Genomic DNA, 15,626 nt, shown 5'->3' on the forward strand with positions numbered 1-15,626 from the left:
AGCTCAACTCAAAGTCCACTTACTAGGTTTTTCCAACATCTGAGAGTCGTCATCTGTGGACAGACTCGGCTCAGTGGTCGACCATCAGATGTGGTTGAAAACTCTGGAAAACTCTCAGGAAAAAGCTCGTAAGTGGACCTTGAGAAAATTAACTTTCATGCTCGTTTGTAAAATCACACAAATTTCATTGAAATGCAGCTGACGACAACTTGATGCCACAAAGACTTCAGAAGAGGTGAAATATTTTGTGTTTTCTGTATTTTTATGTCATAAGAAGAAGGAACATGTAATGATTCTGGAAACACTGACGTCATGAATCCCTGCAGATATGAAGAACTGAAGCTGTACAGACTGACAGTTACACCTGGAGGTGAACAGGAAGTAAACACCTTTACTCGAAAAGTTCACAGACTCACATCAGCAGAACATTTTGAAAACCAGCGGTGGAAAGTAACTAAATACATTTACTCAAGTTCTATACTTAAGTACAGTTTTGAGGTACTTGTACTATATTATAGTATTTCCATGTGATGCTACTTTCTACATTTCAGAGGGAAATATTGTACTTTCTACTCCACTACATTTATTTGACAGCTTTAGTTACTTTTCAGATGAAGATTTGACACAATGGATAATATAACAAGCTTTTAAAATACAACACATTGTTAAAGATGAAACCAGTGGTTTCCAACCTTTTTGTCTTTTGACGTCTTACAAAAAGCAGTGTGTAGTCGGGGTCACATTTCACATGTCTATGAGTTGTTAACAGCTCCACCAAATAGTGATTTTTCCCTCTAAACTTCTCACATGCTTTCATTTCAATAAATGTTCAAATGATCCAATATTTCAGCAAAAATCAAAGATTAGAGAAAAAGTCCAAAAACTGAAAACAGATTTGTGTATCAGAACTTTGTTTTTTCTTCTTTCCTCTCCCATTAATCATCTCACCACCCCTCAGATTTATCTGCTGACCCTTTGGAGGGGCCCGACCCCTAGGTTGGGAACCACTGGACTAAACTAGCTAACTGTATATAAAGTAGTGTAAACTAGCTCCACCTCCAGCAGCTACAACAGTAACATGCTGCTCTAACACTGATGCTTCACTATTAATAATCTAATGATGTCATATATAATAATATATCAGTCAGAGGGACCAAACCACTACTTTTACTGCAATACTTTAACTACATCAAGCTCATAATACTTATGTACTTTTACTGCAATACTTTAACTACATCAAGCTCATAATACTTATGTACTTTTACTGCAATACTTTAACTACATCAAGCTCATAATACTTATGTACTTTTACTGCAATACTTTAACTACATCAAGCTCATAATACTTATGTACTTTTACTGCAATACTTTAACTACATCAAGCTCATAATACTTATGTACTTTTACTGCAATACTTTAACTACATCAAGCTCATAATACTTAGTCAGCCAGACTGATATCCCAAAACTTTAATGATTATTAATCATTTTCTGATGAGTCATCAGATCTGCAGTTATATTTAATAGGTCATCAATAAAAAATAATTAAAGCCGCAGTTATAAATGTTATTAAATTATTAATAAATAGATTTTCTTTCTTGCTTTATGTCTAAGAGCAGCAGGAATTTCATTGTATGACAATCTGAGGTGAAACTTGATTATCTGAGTTCTGCCTGTTATATGGAGGCTGTGTGTTAGAGACGTATATGAGTTTATAGTAAATTATCTTCTGCGCACAAGATAAACAATTATCACCTTTTGGGACTTAAGGGGCTCCGTATATTTGTGATATATTGGCTACACACATAAAACTGACTCAAAGCACTCCGCACCTACCGTTGCCTGGTTCGGTGATTAGTTCTGGACTACAGAGTGATCCCTCCCGGCGGCTACAGACGATCTCTGCTCGGCTGGTATTTGCTCTCCTCCATCATCAAACAGACAAACCGCAGAGCGACCGAGCGGCCAGCGGCGGAGTACGACGCTGAAAATATCACCAACAACGGGGGGGGAAATTACGCTTTTCTGTCGCGTTCTTCTGGTGGGAATTTGGACTTGAGCAGCTACGATGAAATAGTGTCGTGAGGAGCGCCACGTCCACGGGAGACATCAGATAAAGACGAAGAAGAAAGGTGAGGCAAAAAAATCCAAAACTTCATTCCCAAAGCCGACTTCTGGGCTCCGTGTATCTGCTGGAACAAACGCACTCACTTGGGTTGGGAAAGCTTCGTGTTTACCGTTTGTCGAGTTTTAAACTGCGGTTGCGTTTTAAACTTTATATCGCGGATGTGTTTTAAAGTAGTGTGTCTGTGTGAATCTTACATAAGTTAGTATATAATAGAGTTGTGGAAATAAGTCTCCAAAAACAGTCAGGAGTTCGGTGAACAGATTGTGTGTGTGTGTGTGTGTGTGTGTGTGTGTGTGTGTGTGTGTGTGTGTGTGTGTGTGTGTGTGTGTTGGCGCCAGGAGATAGACGGATCCTTCTGGCTGCTGCTGCTGTCGTGGAAAAAAAAAAAGTTTGCTTCACCTTTGCTGAAGCACAAAATTGAACTGTTTGTGTTTTTAAAACCACATAAACACATCCGCACTAATCACCTATAAGTTAATTGACAAGAAAAAATGATATTTCTTACTTTTATTACGTCTTTTTTTGGGAATATACGAAGCTAACTCTTGTTAGCCACATTCCTCGGTGAGCTAACTCCGCTGCATAGTTTACATACATCTGCTACCAAGATACGCTCTCTCCTCATTATCAAACCATGTTACATTTGACTATATTTTGATTAGTTTAACATGAAGTAGTCATATATTTCTGGCTGAAATTGGTAGATACAAGTAGGGCTGTGCAATATATTGATATTACACCGTAATATCGTGATATGAGACTAGATATCTTATTAGATTTCGGGTCGTAATATCGTGATATGGCATAAGTGTCTTTTCCTGGTTTTAAAGGTGTTATTACAGTAAAGTGAGACTATTTTAGCTGTTATTACTTGGTCATTATATCCACATTACTGTGTAATAACTGTGTAATCACAACAATATAGTTGTAATAGTGATATCGAGGTATTTGGTCTAAAATATCGCGATATTAGAGTTTGTCCTCGTTGCTTAGATACGAGCTAACGGTGAAGTTATTAGCAGTTAGCGTCTTTAGCTTTCCAGTTTATTGTTGTCAAAGATAAATATATATTTACTCTAGAAAGTTTGTTTTAATCATCTGTGAATGATTCTGGTGTTTTTATTACGTCAATTCAGTTTCCTTCATTAAAGTATCTGTAGACTGTGTTGTTGTTAAGGCAACTGAGCAAACTTTGCCTGGATATGAACTATTTACCAGCTTGAGTTTTATGTTTTTTTTAATAGCAGTTAAATTGACTTGCAAGTTTTTTTTTTCAGAGATTATCAGTTTATTTCAGTTTTTTAATCTTTGTGACCGGCCAGCTTGTCTTGATTACCTGCAGCTAAATTGTTTATTCCGTCATTGCTTCGCTTCACATTTTCTGGATCTGTTGCTGACTTTTGGCTGATGTCGTCTCTTCTTTGACTGTTGATTTCTGAGATAAACAGTTAAATTAATAGACAACTAAAGAGAAAACACAAGCTGGTTCTCTGCCTGCCATGTGGCCTTTGTTTGTTATTTTGGCGGTGTGTCCGCATTCAGTCGTTTCACTTAACAGACTGAATAAAGTTTAAAGGACGAGTTCACAATATTTCCAGTCAAAGAGGTTTTTCCTCGCTGTAATCATTCCTCCTGTTCATACTGGATATTAAAAGATCCTTCAAATGTGCTTTCAATGGAAGTGATGGAGGCCAAAACCCACAGTGTGTCCACACAGTCATTTAAAAGTAGATGTGAAGCTTCTATTCAGCTTCATCAGTCTGAGTTAGTCATATCAAGTGGATATCTGACACATTTACAGTCTTTTTAGCATCAAATTCCCTCTTTGTGTTTCCTCGGACAGTGTTTCCCTGTTGAGCTGCAGGTGGAAGTATAGTAACAAAAAGAGGAACTTATATTGTAAGGTCATGATGAAGGGATCCTCTAATGGTCAGTATGAACAGGAGGAACGATTACAGCAAGAAAAACAGCTTTAATGTTCATTTCAAATTCATTAATCGACTGATCGTTACATGTCGAGGATCAACAAAACAACTGAAAACAAAAGCTGAACTTTATTGTTTCTCTCTCTCTCCTTTTATTATATATATTTATAAATCAGCCTGTGTGTCGTACATCTCCTCTATGATAAAGACAAAGAACATCAAGCAAAAGTCAAAAAAATCAATAAATATACTTGCAGGTTAAAAAGGCTTTTTTAAATGTTCTGCTGCTCTCAGGTGGAGTGAAGGTCAGCTGGGTGTTAGTTCATGTATCTAACATCAGGTAAAGAGTCGCAGCATCATCTGATGTTGTTTGATCGGAGGCTCTGTGGTTATTATTATTCAGGCCACAGACTGTTCCTTTAACGTCAGCTGTTTTTATTTCAAGCAAAAAGGTCAAATTTTTTCACTTTTTTTTATTTTTTTTTTTATTTTTTGAGTTTTGAATGTTTCTGAATGTTCCAGATAAGCAGCTGAACTAATGTAACCTCAGCGTTTGTGTGTGTCGTCTCGGCTCTCATGACTGCAGCTCCTCTTTAATATAAACCAGGAGTTCACTCATTAACTCCAAACAATCCAAACAGCTGCTTCACTCCCCACAACTAACGCTTATCCTCATTATCTATGGAGCTTATCATCACTTTACTGATGAATAAATTAATAATTTGATCAATGAAATGATAGAAAATAAAGACAGAGTCCAGAGTCTTCTGACATCCGACTGACTGTCCAAAACATTGAAAAAATATTTAACAGTGTGAAAAGGGCTTTAACGAGTAACGAGTTGTCTGTCGGGACTCATCGTCGCAGCTCAAGTCAAACGTTTTTCCGTCCTGCTTGAAAAGTTTTGTTTTTGAATGTATGTCGACATTTGTTAGTCAGTCAGTTAAAGGTCTGTCAGGTGAATGAATGAACGTTTAAACAGGTTTATGATTGTTTGTGTTCATACTGACCATCAGAAGATCCTTTTCTAACACAATTCAGTCCTTTTTCTCTTCAAGTTAATGAGGCTTCAGCACTCTGAGTTACACAGATGAAGATGGTTTATTCCAAAAGTCTAATCATTTTCATTAGTGACTTAATCTGGTGAATATTTTCTCTAATTAATTGTAAAATATTTTGGACAAAATCTTAAAGCTCTGAGTCAAGAGCAGCTGTGCAGCTTTTCATCTAAAAGACTTCTTCAGTTTAAAACGTCCAGTTTCTCTCGACTGACGACCTGATGACAACAACAAGACGGCTGGAAGAAGGTCATGTTTGGCATTCTTGCTTAAAAATGACCAAAATGATAGAAATCTATAATAATCGGTTATGACATAACTGACTAATCATCTAGCAGCTCTAGAAAGATGAGAACTCCAGCAACACTCGTAGTACCGGCGTCTCGGTCACGACCCTGATGAAGATGAAGGCCACAAGTGTTGCTGCAGTTCTCATCTTCCTCCGTGCACCTTGGAAGTAGGTGAAGTTGTGCCAGAGACCTTTATTTACTCTGCATCTAATCACTGCAGCTCTTCACGACCTTTTAACTGACTAGTGTTTAATACATTAATTATAAAACCGTCACTCACGTCAGAGACTGTTCCTGTAAACTTTGTGAAAAGTTGAGAAACTTTTCCACAAACGGTGAACGGGAGCAACACCTTTTTATGTGAAACAGAAAAACTTGAATTGATTCCTGCAGAAAACAAATAAACAAACAGTAAACAACCACATATGTAAAGCGTGTTTGGTTACAGACGACTTTGTCCCTTTTTTTTTTTTTTAGAGCAGCGTTTATTATAAAGCAGTTCACTCCTGTACATCGAGTCCTTACTTTTCTCCTCCTCCTCCTCCCTCCTCATGACGAAGAGGGGAAGGGGCTTAAAGGGGGATGGAGGGAGAAATAATAATAATAAAAAAAAAAGAAGTTAGAATTGAAAATCTAGTATTATCCACATGCCAGACAGCTGTACATTCCACAGCCAAGCCCGGGATCTCTGTTACCGAAATAACAGACTGACTGACTGACAGCGGGCGAGCCAGCAAGGCCACAACAACAGAGAGAGAGAGAGAGAGAGAGAGAGAGAGAGATGATTGAGATGGTATTGTTTTAAAAGAGAAATAAGAAGATGTAAAGTTAAAGGACGGTCGACCTCCTGCAGAGCAGCAGCAGATTTATTTCTTTTCATCGCCTCTTTCTTCTCTAATGCAGCGCTGCAACCAACAATTATTGATTAATAACCCCGTTATAACTTCTTACATCCAAATGCAACGTCTTTTAAATGTCTGGTTTCCTCTGATCGACAGTCAGAGTTTCAGTTTACTGTCATAAACGACACAGAAAAGCTTCATATCGTCATATTTGAGACGCTGCAACCAGCAAATATTTGATTTTTTTTTTTTGCTTAAACAATGACTGAAATGATTATTAGATTATCAGAAAAGCCGTCAATCGTTACAGCTCTACCTTTTTAAAGTCTGTCCTATCACCTATTAATCTGACCTATTGTTTTATTGATTAATCAGCCAGCTGTTTGCTCTACAGATTATCAGGAAAATATTGATAGAAAAGTTCCTGAAGCCCGAGAGACGACGTCTTCACACGTCTGAAGATATTCTGTCACAGAAGACTAAAGAAACACATCTGAGAAGCTAAAACCAGAGAATTTTGACGTTTTTCTGTTTAAAAATTGACTCGGCAGTGAACCGATTATCAAAATAGTTGCTGATCAATTTTCTGTTAATCGACTAATCAGCAAATCTTTGCAGCTCTACTGTGACCAGACACACGTTTCATGTTGTTCTTGGTGCTGTGAGTCATATGAATGCTGAATATTATCACATAGAAACATAAAACTGCAGTATTAATCCAGCCTATAAACTGATACAGGATATTGATCGGTGACATATTGATATTGTAAGTCTGTGTTGGAGGGACGTCGTGTTATCTGTCCTCCCACTCAGTGATGAGTCTGCGGTGTCGCTCCGTCTCTTCGGATCTATTCTTATAAAATGACACCAGTCCTCTGTACTGGGACCACACCAGTCTCCAGGAAAAGACCAGTTAATGCTGGTGGAGTGTGGCGGTCCAGCTGCGATCCTCCTCGCCTTCAGGAGCTCGTGATGTTCATTTTTTAATCATTTGGTCTTTAAATAAAATCAGTTTCCTAAAGTGCAAAGTCACACATGACAAAGAGAAGCAGCTGCTTATGATTCATGTCTTCTGCAGCTTATATCATCATACTGGAATCATACTGGAATCATACTGGAATCGTACTGGACGTGGATCCTCTGGTTGTAAAGTCACTTTAATGTGAGCTGATAATGTGGCAACACATCCATTAACTGGTAACTAACTGGTACATTTTTTTAATTAAAGTTGTGATGTGGCGTTTGTTTGTGAGAGTCGTCCAGCAGTCGGTGATCAGAGCTAGCTTGTCTGCTCTGGTTAGCTTGACTTTTAGCTCTCGATGGGCGTAACGTACTCGGGTTCGAGGTCAAACCCTCGCCGTCTACCTCACTGATTGGGCACACCAGCTGGGTGATAGCCTGATAACACATAGTTAACACCATGTGTTGTTATTACAGATAGACTAAAGGATTAGCATGCTAGGCTAACAGTCCATCAGCCGTGTGACGTCTTTCAGAGCACGCAAACATCGTAAACATGCGTGTCACCTGCCCAGCACGCTGCTGTTACACCAGAGACACCGCAGCTACGCTCTACTTTAATACAGTCTATATGCTAATGATGCTAGCCATGCTAACTAGCTGCTAGCCGCCGTGCAGGCTGGTCAAATGCATCTGTCGTGTTACTGTGTATCTGTGGGTTGCTGCTCCTGTCAGTGTCGATAAATGTGTGTTTTTAAAAGTTAAGTCGAGACGTTTGAAGTAACGAGTTCAGTCCCTGAGCCTGGTACGTATCTTCATCTAAACAGTTTCTATCAGACTCTTGTTTTACTCCTTTTATTCCAGTGAAACAACCTTTTATTGTCTCTACTGATCTGTTACTGCGGCTGAAAGCAAAAATATCAAACGTGATCATGACAGAAGTACAGAATGAATCAATCAGAAGGAGCAGCGTGTATTTCACCTGCAGGCTCCGTCTGCTGTCGACCTCATTTTTGTTTTGTTGCTTTATTTTCTAACATCTGTTTCTCCCCTTTATTCACATTCTCTCTCCTTTTTGTCTTTTAATTTTAGTTCACTTTGTTTTGGCTCTTTTATTAGAACCAGTATCAGAAATAACTTACAAAAGCTGTGATTTAGAAAAAAAATTCAATTTAGAAAATGTTTTTTTTTTGAAAGGTTGATGAGGGTATTTACTTTTTTTTTCCTTCTGCAGTCTTGACCTCCAAGATCTCTTTTTCCTTCTCCGTTTCTTTTCTTCCTTTCTCTCCGTTCCTCTCCTCGGCTCTCAGTTTTCTCTCCCCTGGGAGTGTTTCTCGGGAGGCTGAGCTCGGGGATCTCTCTCTCTCTCTCTCGTTTCTCTGCTCTATTTCTATCCCTCTCTTCCTTTTCTCTGCCCTCCTCCTCCTCCTCCTCCTCCTCCTCCTCCATTTCTTCTTTTCTTCCCTCCTCCACCTCTCTCTCTCTCCTGGAGTGTCTCCAGTCTCGGAGGCTGAGGATCAGATTACTCAGGGAGTCTCGGAGGCTCTCTGGCGAGGTGGCATTGGTGGTGGTGGTGGAGGTGGAGGAGGAGGGATGGAGGGGAGGAGGAGGGAGGGAGGGAGGGAGGGGAGGAGGAAGGAGATCAGGTTTCACATCTCCAGCGCTCTCCTCTGTCTGCCTCGCCTCCCTCCCTCCCTCCCTCCCTCCTCCTCCCCCGGCGGCCTGGAGACAGAGTGGCTGAGCCGGGGAGGAAAACATGCAAACCTCCCCTCTCCTCCTCCTCCTCCTCCCTCTCCTCCTCCCCTCTCCTCCTCCTCCTCCTCCTCCTCCTCCATACGTCCAGCCTCTCTGCTGCAGCACAGCAGATAAATAAAGGCAGTAAATGGGGAGCTGAGCACACAGAGGGACGATTCTTCACCTCCTTCACCTCCCCCCCCTCCTCCTCCTCCTCCTCCTCCTCCTCCTCCTCCATCCCTGCAGAGATATTTTATATCCTGCGCTGTGTGTTTTCATTCTCCTGGATGTGTGGCAAAGGTGAAACAGCTTCAGGGAGACTTTTTTTTTTTTTTTTTTGGGTTTCTTGAGACGACCAAACCCGGACTCAGAAACCAGTTAAATGTGTCGCTGGAAGTGGAAGCGAAGAGGTGGAAGCAGTGGGAACCAGTTTGACTCTACTGGCTCCAGCAGCAGCAGCAGGAGTAGTTAATAGGTGTTAACTGGTTTTGTGTTTTGTTTATTTTTGGCTATTTTTAATGCTCTGTTCTTGGCGTTGACTCTGGAAAAAATGATATTTTTGTGCCCCTCGTGAGATTAACTGGTCAACTCCTCAAGAACTCTACTTGTAATATATTTATATTTATTTATATATATATTTATATAAGATTCAAAGTGCCGGAATATCTATAAATGTACTTTTTTGCTCTATAAAATGTCAGAAAATAGTAAAAACACGTCCCTGAACATCACTAAACTAAACACTTCAAATTTATAACGTCATGAAACAGAAAAGCAGCAAATCCTCCACGTTTTTGGACATTTTACCATAAAAACTGACTCATCGTTTCATCTGCAAAACATCCCTATAATCTATATAATATATATACCATTCTATTAAACACACAATAATGAAAAAACATCAATATTTCCTTTAGTTTATGTACCAGCAGCTCTAACAGTGGTGATCAGGTTATCACTGTGTGTGTCGTTTTAATGTGGAATAATTACATATTATAGCTTTAAGGTGAGAACAGATCAGCTGTTTTACTGTCACTGCTTCCTACTTTAGTGAGATTATTATTAGAGCAGAATATTAATCTTACAACTATGAAGACAGTTTAGTTTTTCTCTCCTCTGACTCGAGCTGAAGGTCGAAGTCGCCTCCATGTTGCTCCTCTCCAGCGACTCCAGTTGTCCTTTTTGTAATGGTATTGATCTCTGCTTTAAATACACCCAGCCCATCCCGGTGAATAATTCAGATCGCCTCCCCACAGTGGCAGCAGAGCGTTCCTGCTCGGCTCCACGGCGTTCCCTGATTCTAATGGAGGAAGTGAGTCTGGCTTTATTTCAGGCCAAAGGGGCAGTGAAACACACTACCTGCCCCCCCCACCACCAAAAAAAAAAAAGTTTAAAAACCTGAAAGGTTCAACAAACCGCAGGACTGGAATCAGATCTTTTATAGCAAATTCACAACAAGGCTTCTCTCTTTTCCTTCACAAACGAAACCGCATCACACAGCAGAACAATGAGTCGTAGTAGTTCAGTAGTAAATAACCAGCAGTGAGATTTATTTACTCTGTTCCTTCTTATTACACGACGTCATCTTCTTCTCTGTTTTTACAGCATTTTGCACATTAAATCTGCTAAATAACATTCAAGAATCCTGATCTGTTGCTGAATCCTGTTCTCTTAAAGATGCAACCTGGAGTCTGTCGGCTGATTATTTTAATAATTATTCTCTCAGTCAGTTGTTAAACCTTAATTCCAGCTTCTCAATTAAGATTTTGTGCTTTTCTTTGTCTAATGTGATGCTAAACGTTAGCTTGATGACATCACGTCTGGCTTTAGGAAATGATCACCAACCTGCAGAGTTTCTGACCTCTAGTAGCACAGCGGAGCAGTTTGTTATGCTAATAGTTTAGCAACAAGACCGCCAGGCCGTAACCATGGATACAGGGGTGCAACTAATCATTATTTCACTGTTTCACTGTTTTCAGTCGTTTTTACAGACCAGAGATTCAGTTTATTATCATATTTGACACAAACTGAACATGTTTGTTAAAGCAGCAGGACTCACAGGGCAGATTCATTATATTATACAGATGTATAGATAGAAATATACACTTAGATAAAGTCATGGATGAAACATGAAGTGTTTGCACAAATATTCAGGTGCAAGACAAAAAAAATATTCCACTGCAGGACCCAAAGGAGAAACGTCTGCACACTATTAGGCTCCAAATAAATGAGTTTAATTCCCCCTTTTTTTGTTCTCTTTTCTGTCCTCAGGCCTGATGAAGCTCATGTAGATCAAAAACGTCTCCTTGATCATGTAGATCAAGAGAATTAAAGTATTTATCTGGAGCTTTAACAGTGTGCAGACCTTTTCTCCCCCTTTGTGCCCCCCAACAAAACACAAAACCTCCCATCAAACCAATAAAATGTTTTGTTGTTGGTTATTGAGAAGTTTCTCACTGCTGCAGCAGCTCAACAAGAATCTTCCTTTTCTGACTTTTTCAACGTTGACTTTTTGCTTCAGATGTGACGGATCAGTCTGAGCTTTAACTCCTCAAACCTCATTGTTAGCAGAGAAGACTAGAACGGACCTCTTACCCCTAAATTCCACCGGGCTCTGGCTCTGACGCGGGTGCAGGAGCTGATCGCGGCCGCTCTGGTCAATGTATCCGATTCCATCGGGCGCCGTGGCGCATTTCAGAAGCGTCCCAGAAGCGGCTCTCCGCTCCGCTGCGTTAAAGATAGGCGCCTCGTTTATTTTTTTTACGGAGGCCGCGTCAAGCAGCACAGAGCTGATGGAGCTGGGCAGGAAGTCAGACACAGAAACAGCATTGAGCATCCGGTCAATTTTCAAAATAAAACACCCCGTGCAGACTCCTGGTCATATATCAACAATAAATACAATTAAAACAGACGAATAAAGAAACTGTTTAACTACGTAGCCTAATTAATCATAGAAGCACAAAGATCAAGTAAAATGACCAAATCAATGAAAACTGGGCAGTTTAGTTGCCCTGCTACTGCAGTAATTACGGTAGCCTTAAGGCACTCCGTAAGCTTTGACTAGGCTGCTGTAATTACTGTAGTAGGAGTGCAACTGACTTTATACGGCGGAAGGCTTCCCCGCAGTGAAGACGCTCCGCTTCTGACACGCTCCCGCTGGAATAGGGCGCCATGCAGAAGATGGAGCAAAACCGCGTCGGAGCGGGAACGCCGCACACACGCGTCCGGTGGAATCCCGGGGTTACACTTTTAAATGGACTTTTTTTTAAACAAGTCGCTTGTCTGTTTATTCAATTCAACAACATGTTCTTATGTTTAAATGACTGATATCAGCTGCTAATGTCATAAATCCCATAAAGGAAATCTGGCTCGTAGAAAACATCTTCATGTGTTTAGACGTCTTTGACGGACAATAATCCTCCGGCCTGATAGCTGCACTGATCCCTCTGAAGTGACTGTGGCCCCCCTGACCTCCATCCTGACCTCTGACCCCCCCCTGACTCCTCCTCCTCCTCCTCCTCCTCCCTGACCTCCCTGCTCGCCACTAACAGAGCTGTCTGCTCTCCGCCCGGATGAAACCGTCTGAACGGCGGCGTTAGAGGGTGTAAAGTAGTTTTTAGACATGACAGGACAGTCACGTGTTGTTTTTAGCTCGAGTGAACTATCGGATGAATTAGCATAACATTAACTTTGAGCTTTTCCTCGAGCACCATCATCTGGTCAAGATTTGTCCAATACTTTGGTTCAGAGCTGTTGTTCGGTCTATAAAATACCAGAAACAGTGAAGAAAAGCTAAAGTTGATGTCATCAAATTGCCTGTTTTTGTTCAAACAACTGTCCAACAATCCAAACATATTGAATTTATATCCAACCACACCAAAAATAGAAACAAATCCTCACAAAACACTGAGCTGGAACTGGGAAATGTTTGTTAGTTTTACTTTAAAAATGACTTCAAAGATGAATCAACTGTTATGTTTGTGTTGCTGACTGATCGGCCTCAGCTGTACTCTGTGTTTACTGCTAATCACAGAATGTTAGCATGCTGACGCTAGCATTTAGCTCACCAGTTTTCTAAGAGAAATTTGATGCGATGGCAGGTTTTTATCAAAGTTTATTGTGTCTGATGTTTTGGTTGCACGTCGACTATGATGCAGATCATTTTTAAAGTTGCAGCATGAAGGTTTGATTCACTGTAAATGTGATGTGAAGTTGTTGGAGGGCAGCTGTCAGTTAGCCTGAATGTTCTTAGCTTGTGTGTTTTGAGGTTAAATGCTTGATCAATATAACTGACTGCTGTTAAACCTGTTAAACTGTTCAGTCAGTAATCTGCTGCTTATACAAGCTCAGCTGAGAGTTTCAGATCAGCTTAAAGCAGGTTTTAACATATTAGTGTTAAATGCTTTCACTTAGTTTACATTTCCTTTTATAGTTCAGTTGGTTTGACTTCCTGTCCTTCTGGTAGTTACAAAAAGTTATTGAACATTAAAAATTGTTGACATTTTGTTCATGAATGACCAGTGTCTGATTCTAAATATCTTGTTGTTTAGTTTCTGGTGAAATTGACCCTTTAAACTAGAACAACAGTTTATAAGACGGTAAAGTTTCTGAACTGTTTGTATGAATCTAAACGTTTTCAGACCTCCTGTTAGTGTCGGTTAACAACAGTCATTTGGAGTCGGTGTAGTTTTGTGCTAAAGAAGCAGGAGGACGGGTTTCTGTGTGCAGCGGTAGGTGGTTTTTACAGAATATTCCTGGCTGCTCTGCAGGCTGCAGCCATGAGGAAACATCAGTCCAGCACACAAACCTCATCAGGCAGAGGACCAGGCTCGGTTTTCCCACTGTGCTCGGGCTCCTGTGAAGGCACCGCCCCCTCCCTACCCCCCCCACCCCCCCTCCGTCCCTCCCCCTCCTCCCTCCTCGTTTCTGGTCTTTAATTTCAATTAGCTTTGGCTGCTGGTTGACTTTGATGGCATTAGTCTCTCCTCCCAGCCTCCACACTTGTCCCTCTGCTCTCGTCTTCCTCTGTTGGTTTTGCGAAAGCCGCTGGGTTTAACTGCTGCGATCAGAATCTGAACGCTTCGTTTCCACTTCCTGCCCCAGCGTCCAGCCCGCTGTGCAATCGAACCGCCACACACACACACACACACACACACACACTGAACGCAGGCTCTGTTTGCCCTGCTGAGGCTGTTTATGGGGAAAATCTAGGTGGGCAGTCGCAACAGACAACAAGTTGAGTGACTGGATTCAGACAATCTCCAGATGTTTCCTCCAGTGACCAGTTACTGGTGTCTTTATAAGGCAGACGAAGTGATCGGAAACTGTGTTTACATATGACACTTAAATCCCAGACTTCCAATTAGAGCTGCAAGGATTAGCCAATTAAATCAATTAAGATGCCAACTATTTTAAAGGTTGATTAATTGTTTTTTTTAATGTCAAAATTCTCTGATTCCAGCTTGTTAAATGTGAATATTTTCTTTAGTCTCTATGACAGTAAACTGAAGATCTTTGAGTTGTTGACTGTTTGTCGGGACATTTTTGACTTTTAATGGACCAAACTAATTGATTAATGGAGAAAATAATCCACAGATGAATCGATAATGATAATAGAACACATGCAGCTCAGTTAGATGTGACGTGTCTTTCTGTTTGTCTCTCTCAATATTTGCGCACAATCAGGAAAAACTGGTTTTAATCATGCAAACAATCAACAGATTAATCCATAATGCAAACTGTCATTTATCCATTATTTAAACTAACTTATGCACAGCTGATATGTATATATATAAATATGTTTTTCTTTTAATCAGATCATAATTTTGATGTTGTAGCATTAGTTGAGCTACTGAACCAGTTTTCCCAGGTACCCCCCCCCCCCCCCCCCCCCCCCAGGTTGGGAATGAGGACAGGTGGTTTGTGTCGGTCGGACTGGGACCAGCAGACAGACGAACCCGCAGTGATACAGAGACGAGTCGTTCATTAGTCTGTGAAGCTTTTTTTTCTTTCCACTGCTGATAAGCGTCAGCTGAGCAGCAGCCAGTGTTTGTGCTGCTATAAGTCTCAGCTTGTATTTGTGTGTTTATGTACCGTCATGGCCTGCATACCTTCTCCCTGCCTGCCTTTTCCTTTCTGTCTTTCTTTCGTGACTGAGGACTGGTTTCACAGCTTTCCTGTCAGTCTGTGGTTTCACACCTTCATCTGACATGTCACTCAACACACAGGAATGTACATTTTAAAGGACCAGTGTGGAAGATTTTGTGGCATCCAGGGTTGAAGTTGCCCCGCCCTGCCCCCGCCCCCCGCCCCCCACCCCCGCCGCAAGCGTGTAGGAGAACCTGCGGTGGCCACGAAACTAAACGATAAACATGAAAGGCCCTACTGTAGAAACATGGCGGCTCTGTGGAAGAAGACCTGCTCCCTCTGTAGATAGAAAAGGCTCCTTCTAAGCTCATGAAAACATTCTTATGGATATTATTTTCCATTTCTGCCACGTCAAATTCTACACGCTGCACCTTCATCAGCTGCTGCTGGTTATAATGTGCTGCTCGCACCAACTTACAGTGTAGTTTTATCTCTGTGTGCATAAACGACTCGTAAATGTGCTGTTAGCCGTTAGCATCTTCTCTACAGCGTCTTCATCGGCCCTGTTTACACCTCCGATCACAAGCGGACAGCAGCTCTAAAT

The 15,626-nt window shown here is 40.9% G+C and overlaps 1 protein-coding gene across 2 annotated transcripts in view; it reads left to right on the plus strand.

Moving 5' to 3' along the window:
- The first annotated feature begins 1,867 nt into the window (after positions 1-1,867).
- Positions 1,868-15,626, plus strand: part of LOC121911203 (bone morphogenetic protein receptor type-1A-like) — a 59,854-nt gene continuing 46,095 nt past the window's right edge. For both annotated transcript variants that reach the window (XM_042432479.1, XM_042432480.1), the window contains exon 1: positions 1,868-2,130. The gene's annotated coding sequence lies outside the window, so the exon portion shown is untranslated. The remainder of the gene's footprint in view (positions 2,131-15,626) is intronic.

This window comes from Thunnus maccoyii, chromosome 14, assembly GCF_910596095.1.
Source record: "Thunnus maccoyii chromosome 14, fThuMac1.1, whole genome shotgun sequence".
NCBI lineage: Eukaryota > Metazoa > Chordata > Actinopteri > Scombriformes > Scombridae > Thunnus > Thunnus maccoyii.